General features: G+C 40.3%; 1 long non-coding RNA gene across 1 annotated transcript; it reads right to left on the reverse strand.

The window, feature by feature from the left end:
• Positions 1-1,387: 1,387 nt before the first annotated feature.
• Positions 1,388-1,745, reverse strand: LOC109199231 (uncharacterized). Its single transcript, XR_002059689.2, has 2 exons — positions 1,600-1,745; positions 1,388-1,480 (listed from the first exon to the last, which is right to left on the reverse strand). It is a non-coding gene; the product is annotated as an uncharacterized LOC109199231 (long non-coding RNA).
• Positions 1,746-8,207: the final 6,462 nt, after the last annotated feature.

The raw sequence follows: 8,207 nt of genomic DNA on the forward strand, positions 1-8,207 counted from the left end.
TAATATTATTGCTGCTAAAACACCACACATAGTTATTGTAACAGGGCCTTGGCATGAGGGCCGACACATTATCATCACATACATGATTAATGTGTTTCATGCATAGGCTTCTGCCAGTCTTTATTTATACACATGTGTTTCAGCTGCACTGAAAATATCTTAGGCTTAGTGTGTCTCATTATCAAAATCCTAATGAAGTGAAATATAAGCCCATACAATCTCAAACAGTATACACAAATATTTTAAACATATTACAGAAATATGTTTCGTTATATCAAGAAGGATGTTTGTCATAGTACAGTTGTTAGCACAGCATACTATCGGGCCTTTCCAATAGAACACGGAAAGTAGAATATCTAGACAAATCTAACCAGCTAACCTCAAACATCAGTTACACTTTGCGTATCTCTGGTGTTTTTTGTTTTTTTTCCTCACCACCGGTTTGTACACACATAAAGACATTACTATGACATCTACTTCAAATTGGTCTACAGGATGATGCTGTGATACTTTATATTGAGACACACTATTCTAATCTGATATTACAAATTTATAGCAAATGAAACGAAGCACAAATTCAAAGTTTTTTCATTTTATTTTGTGGTTTGGCGCTGTTAACTTAAAATGTCCTGTTGTAATTGGATATTTTAAGTTAAGAAACAGCGCCAAACCACAGCAACACTTCCCTCATGGTGCTTTATATTTTAAGGTCAAGACCCTACAATAATACACAAAAACTCCAACCCCCTATGAGCGAACACTTTGGCGACAGTGGTAAGGAAAAACTCCCTTTTAAAAGAGAAACTTCCGGCAGAACCAGGCTCTAGGATGGGGTGGCTATCTGCCATGGCCACTTGGCGATGAAGAAAGGAAGATGGGAGAAGAAGAGTGGTTATTTTCAACCACTCTAGTTTTAAAATTCAATTTAGACGCCCAATTTAAATGAATATTTTAAGCCAGTTTAAGAGTTTTGTCACATAATTGCGTGCACGTGTCTGTAACAAACGGGGACAATAAAGCGGTCGCGCCAGAATATCGTGCTAAAAAGAAAGATTCTTTAAAATACAAGGGGGAGCAAGCAAGTCAGATACCACGGGCACAGAGATGAAGCAGGTCTGGTCAGAGACAGTTTATTACTAGGCCAGGGAGCACAAATAAAAACACCCTTAAAATGTACGTAGTAAAACGTTGTCAATCTACTAAAACTAAATAAAACAATTCTAAAACCCGTAAAACTACCATTTTCTACATTCACTAAAAACCCCCTGCTATAATTATGCCACATGTTCATTATGGGTCCGTCAGCAGGCCAGGAATTCCTTCTTTAGAGCAGAGTCCACGCCAGCCTCGTCTTCGGCAGACAAGGAAGAGCCTCCCATCTTCTTGTCCTTCCACTGGCCCATCACTTCCCAGCCCGGCTTGCGTTCTGCACCCGAATCCATCACGCGACCACCGCCACAGCTCCCCTTGCGTCGGTCTCCTGTAAAATAACAAATAGGGGCCAGAGCAATGGTCCAAGAAGCGGCCCTGGCTCATGGCTATGGCGTCCCTCTCCCAACCCAGCTGTACCCAGTAAACAACAGTAGAGACCCTACTCACAAATGCCTCTGCCCTGCTGTCAATCACACGCGTTGTCTCTTACTGTTGCCGTTCCATGAGGTCAGGACTGAGTCACCGCATCACGCTGGCCATCTCGCATTAACCTTCCAGTCTGGGGCCTCTCTCTGTTTCAGTGCTCAGCTAGCCTGCTTTTAAAAGGTCTTTACACAGCTGATAGGCCACCTCTAGACACACCCATGCCTCAGCAGGTGGTCCCTATCAGCTAATTTGTCCCATGTGTAGCCAGTCCACAGTGGATTAAAAACTATGTCACAATAAAACACTAAAAACCATGCAATAGAAACAGAATAAAACCATGCAAATAAAACGACACTCATAAATAAACACTAAAAATCAGAATGAAAACAATATACAAGATAAATACAAATTTCCACTGTGTGACATGTCAGTTAAATTTTAGTGTGCGCATGAGAAAGCCCTGGAGATGATATTTTGTCTCTTCAATTTGGCATGTTTTTTGAAAGTTTTGATGATACTTAATCAATCACTGGGTTACTTGACTTCATTAAGAGTATTGGAGAAGGCCACCTGTCATAGAGTTCATTGTATACTGTCAGGCTGAGTTGTTCAATGTTCTCTAAGGACATTTTGTACCAACTGAATAACTGTTTTGACACACAACTTTTTCCCCACTTTCAGTGTTTTCTCCAATCCTATTATTTCAGCCTTTGTCTCCAGTATTTGGTCGACCTCACCTTTAAATACTATTGGCACTTCTTCTAACACTTGTTTTGACTGTTGAATTTGCTTCTTTGAGTCTTCAACATATTTTTTCTCCTTCGACAGTGCTGTCTGCACTTCATTCAGTTGTTGTCTTGCCTTTTCGTACTCTTTCTTTGCAAGTTCAATATATTTTGTCTCTTCTTTGAGGGCCTTTTTCACTTGGTCATCTGTTGGTGGTGTTTTGAGACTGCTCTTTTCTGCGCTCTAACACACCTCAAGGATTTCTGATGAGGAAGAATCTGGGGTTGCTGCCTCTTCTGTCTCTGTCTTAGCCTCCGCTAATTCTTTCCTCTGCTCGTCCAGTTTTTCTGCATTTCTTTTGTGTCCTTCACCACTTTCTGCTCTTCCAGGACTTTTTTCTCCTGCTCCAGATTCCCTCTCTGTGTTTTCTCATTCCACATAGTTTCTTTCAGAGAGGCCTCATGTTTCTGAAGCTGTGCAAGCTCGGCAGACAGACTGTCCTTCTCCCATTTCAGGAACAGGATTTCGCTGTCCCTCTGCTGAAGCTGCTCTTTCAGATGGTTCATCTCAAAGTTGCTGGTCTTTTCCTGATCTGAACAAGTCTGATTCCCTTTTCTTTGGTGGCGCTGCTCATTTGCACTTTCCGTGATAAGTAGTCAGTAAGTTCTCCAGCTTGGATCTCACATTGGTCCAGCTTGGTGCTCATCAGTGAAACTTGGGCCATCAGCTGTTTGATTTGCTGTCTGGCTGTCTTTGCATCCTGTTTTAAAAGCTGATTTTCAGACAGTGTTTATGAAAGCTAAATGAATAAGGTTTGGCAGAGTGCACACAAATTTTGGTTTCTCGTGTTTCTGAAGCTAAGCGAGCTCTACAGACAGACTGTCCTTCTCCCTTCCCTATTGGCTGATTAAACATAGGCCCCACCCACAAAGAACAGGGTTTCAGAATTTTACAATTAATTTCATACATTTATTAGAGATATAGGCTATTTATTTAAATGTTTTATGATTCATCCCTCTTTTACATTTACCCTAAAACCATTTTCACCACTGACACAAAAGTGGTAGAAAACCTTTATTTTCCATGTTCTCTTTACTGCCATCTGCCTCTATCACACCCTCTGCAAGACTGATGCACGCAGGACCTTATCACCTTTTTGACTTTCTGGCCACAGAGAGGAGGTTTGGGTCAGTTCAAACACACACTAACAGAATCCAAAGCTGTACAGACCCTCATTAAAGACTCACACTTTACAGCTTCACACAACTGTGGGTCAATATGAACGTGTCACGCAGGTGTACGAGGTGGGAACTCTGTCCCTGTTTCTTACGTGTAAGGCAGGAAGGCGAATACTTAAAACAAGCGGATGAACTGATCTATAAATGTTTAGTTCTAACTGTGCATAGTCTTTTAAAATGAAATGAATCAAATGAAAAAAACTATGTCTTCTTTTTTTTGCACTTAATATTGAAATGATTTTTCTGTGTGTAGAAAAGAGTGCCATTTTTGTAAGTCAACCTTAAAATTAACCACACCGATAAAAGCTATTTGCAGTTTTACTAACCTTAAATTGCCACTGTATGAGCTCATCTTGTGTTACATCCTTAAGAGAGAGACCTGCTGCTGCCGCCTTCCTTTGGGTCCTTGGGTGTCTTTTTCTGGGCATCACTTTTGCCTCCACTATGATGCCCAGACAATCAGACAAAAAAGCCACCGTTTTGAGCGGATTCTATTCTATTCTATTCTATTCTATTCTATTCTACATCAGTGACCTACATGTAAAGGAAAGATGTGTCCAGAAGACAAGTTAAGCCAGCACCACTGAGTCAGATCAAAAATGATCACAAGAAAATTATTACCCCTGGTCCTGAAACTAATGGCCTGTTTCTACACTGACTGATATGATGCTCATTGTCCATCGCTCCCTCCTTTTAAATCACGTTTATCAGTTATGTCCCTCTGAGGGTGAACACAATCTCCAGCAGCTCTGAGCTAAGGAAACAATGTACATTAACGTAATGATAAGGTAATGATGTTATGTTATATTGAGCATCCGGCTGCCCACGCTGAACTGGGTCTATCACCAGGTAACCTGGGAGTGAACAGGGTGTATGCAGGTCAACTCCAGATTGAGACGAGCTGATGGGTGGAGTTGTGGGGAAAATGTTGGTTGGCAGTCTATGTTACAGAAAGACAAAAGTATAAAACCGGGCAGAAGGCTTTTTATTAAAGATTAAAATAATTAATTGTTGTCTGAAAATAATATTGATATGAAGGTTATATACATTTCCAGGAGCTGGAGCGGGCTTTTTTTTTTTTTTGTATTTGCAAAGGTCTTAAATCTTTAAAACTGCATGACACACTGGCAGACAGAAAAGACCATTCGGTGAAAATATCAATTAGTTAATGGGGTTAGATTAAATGGTGATTCTAAATTGCACATAGGTGTGAGTATGAATGGTTGTCAGTCTCTATGTATTAGCCCTGTCCTGTTCAGGGTGTACCCCGCCTCTTGCCCTATGGTAGCTGGACAGGCTCCAACCCTGAATTGGAAGAGAATGTGGATGGACGTTTGTCACCAAACAATAATTACACCTCTATTTACAGCATTCATTTGAATTACTCTAGAAAAATGGCAAAGCTACCATCTGTCACTATAATAAATAATTAGAAACAAGTTCCATTAGTGGGTAGAATGTCAGTATGTGATCTTAAAAAAAATCAAACAAGCCCTCCAACAAAGCCCAGGAAGTTAATCCTGGTTTATCAGGTAAATTACAGATTTACCTGATTAAGCTTGTTAGTTTGCTTCGAAGTGCAGATTTCTATTTAAGTTCATGGCACCATTAAAGCGTCACAGGCTCAAGATTTTTTTCTCTGCTGTGTTTACTAGTAAACACAGCAGAGAAAAAAATAGAATAGAATAGAATAGAATAGAATAATCCTATTCTATTCTATTCTATTTTTTTCTCTGCTGTGTTTACTATGACCGCTGGAGGGTGCTGTTGTTGTGGACATTATGTTAAAATAGCTGATGCTGACTCATAACTCATGTAAGCATCATTTCTGCCTACACCCTTTTTGTCTGAAATACATTTTTTTCCTTTTTCTTTTAATATGCCTTATTTTGCTATGATCAGACCAAAATAAAAAAAAATGAATGAGGGAATGAATATCGCTAAAACTAACAACAATAAGCTTTTATTGAGCGTCACAATAAATGCACGTCTAATAAATCATTTTTTTTCCCAACACCAACATATTTCAAATGCATGGGAGAAGCTAGTCAGACCTACACAGGAGGAATAGACGGTACTACAAAGGCCAGTCACCATATTTGTAAACTCAACATATAGTTAGATTTCCAGGGAGGTCCACGTCAAGTTTCGCCTCAGGGTTTTAGAGGGGGTTGTGGTTACAATGTAGCTATGGTGTAAATTTCCCACTAAAGCATTAGATCCCAGTCACACTTGACTGCGTTACATTGCAGTGTTCAAAAGTTTCCATGTTTACCAAATTAGTCTGTACTTAATTTTTCACTTCAGTGAATAGAATTGCTTCTATAAAAATGGGAAATAAAACACTCTGGGAAACTCTTGCATTTCTTTTTTTGAACTTCTGATGTTTAGCTGGTAAATTAGAATTATCATAACAAGTGACACTTCTGATGAGAACCAATCACACCAAGAGACAACAATTCTAAAGTAACCCATATTGGCCTATGTAATAAAAGCTGTTATAGAGGTAGCTTTCACAGCACAGGGACCACAAATCCTAACGTTTACAGCTGTATCTATTTGACCAATACTATACTATAGTGTTGGTTAAAAAACAACAACAACATACATAGTATTTTAATTTCTGGGACAATGATCAAGTTTTTGTAAATATTTTGAGGTGACCTTTGAAACTTTTATCTCACATTCAATTTTCAAAAGGTGGTTTAATTGGACTGGAACATTTAATGGTGGTGATGAGAGAGCTGGCTTTCTCTCTTCTAGGTCTTTTGATATTTAACTTACTGTAGGTACTGCACCCTCTGAATTGGTCACGCTGTGCTTTCCCAAACTGACATTCACATCTTTTATGGTGGCCTGCTCACCCATCTTTCTCACATGCAGAATTCCCTTCAGAGCATAATGCATCTCATGAGAATGTTGGAACAATAAAGACCTCTGGCCACTGACAATGATGCTTTGGTGAATCTGTGTAAGACTGTAATACTGTATCGTTTGTACTGGTTGAACTCTAGCTACTTTAATATTTGCTTGGACGGTAGGTCTTCTATATTAACTAAAGGCCCAATGAATGTTGCTGTTACACTCGAATGTTTTGAAATGGTGAAGAATTTTAAGGAACTAGATTTTTAGCAAACCCATTATATCTAGTTCTGGTTTGGTGATCAATGCTGCCTCTCGATTTTCTACAAGTGCTGTGATACTACAAAAAGCTTCCAGATGAGATGTGTGAGATTATCACTATGGTAACATCTCTGTCACCATGGTTACATGGCATGTGATTTTTTTTTTATGCTGCTGACTTACCCGGCTTAGATAACTCAGCTATATCCTACCCCTGCTGCTGTTGCACACACACACACACACACACACACACACACACACACACACACACACACACACACAGAGAGAGAGAGATTAATCAGAGAGAAAAATCCTCCGACCTCTAAGCTAATGACCTCTGGCTAGTGATCATAGCTCCAGCTTGGACATTTCATAACACTGATATTCACACAGCATTGTGGACTATGAGGACCTCTCTTCAGTGCACTGTTGTTGTGAATTGTTGCTATACAAATAACCCCGCATGAAGTGAGCTGCATTGAACAGGATCATCGTCTTTACTTGTTTTTTCTCACAGTCAGTATACAACACGGACATTGCTTCCAGGTAACAAAAATAAACCCAATGCGGTCTTTGGTCTTGAGGTTTTCACCTTGTTGTAAATGGCCTGTACTTGTATAGCGCTTTACTAGTCCTAAGGACCCCAAAGCGCTTTACACATCCAGTCATCCACCCATTCACACACTGGTGACGGCAAGCTGCATTGTAGCCACAGCCGTCCTGGGGCGCACTGACAGAGGCGAGGCTGCCGGACACTGGCGCCACCGGGCCCTCTGACCACCACCAGTAGGCAACGGGTGAAGTGTCTTGCCCAAGGACACAACGACCGAGACTGTCGGGGCCGGGGCTCGAACTGGCAACCTTCTGATCACAAGGCGAACTCCCAACTCTTGAGCCACGATCGCCCGAAAGTGAGTGTTGTAAACACTCAGTTTTCTCCATCTCCATTTCATGAAGCTGTGCCTTGATTGTAGACCTTCAAATTGTTCTGGACTTGGTTAGATGTTGTGAAGGAAATTTTAACCAAGAAAAGATTTTTGCAGTCATCCATGTTAGCCTCCTTTCATGGTCTTCAAGGCACCAGATTATGGATTCTCCACAGTTTTTGCTGTCTCTCTGATTTGAGATTTTCGGCCAGTGATGATAAGAAGGCCTATGGCCAGCCTAAAAAGGCCCATACTTGTACCATAAGTCAATCTCGCAGCAGAATGTCATAGGCTGCAGTTCAGTAACTAAATTTAGTAATCACATTTGATCAGCTCTACAACATATCTGGTACACTTAAGGGAAGAGAAGAACAGAGCTGTTGACTGATCACCACTTATTTTGCGATAGAGGAGGTCTAAAGCAATAAAAAACAAATGAGTCAGTTTAAATCATGCAGTAAGAAATTAAAAGAGATGAATGCATGTAGTTCTGAGAATCTTTAAGCTCACGGCAACTGGGTTAGTAACCTTGATGACTAGGTTGAGCCCACAAACCACGTTGGTAATTTGAACCTATTGTCTGCTCTGATTTCAGTGATACATTATGTATCATTAT

The sequence above is a fragment of the Oreochromis niloticus genome, linkage group LG9, assembly GCF_001858045.2.
Source record: "Oreochromis niloticus isolate F11D_XX linkage group LG9, O_niloticus_UMD_NMBU, whole genome shotgun sequence".
Lineage (NCBI taxonomy): Eukaryota > Metazoa > Chordata > Actinopteri > Cichliformes > Cichlidae > Oreochromis > Oreochromis niloticus.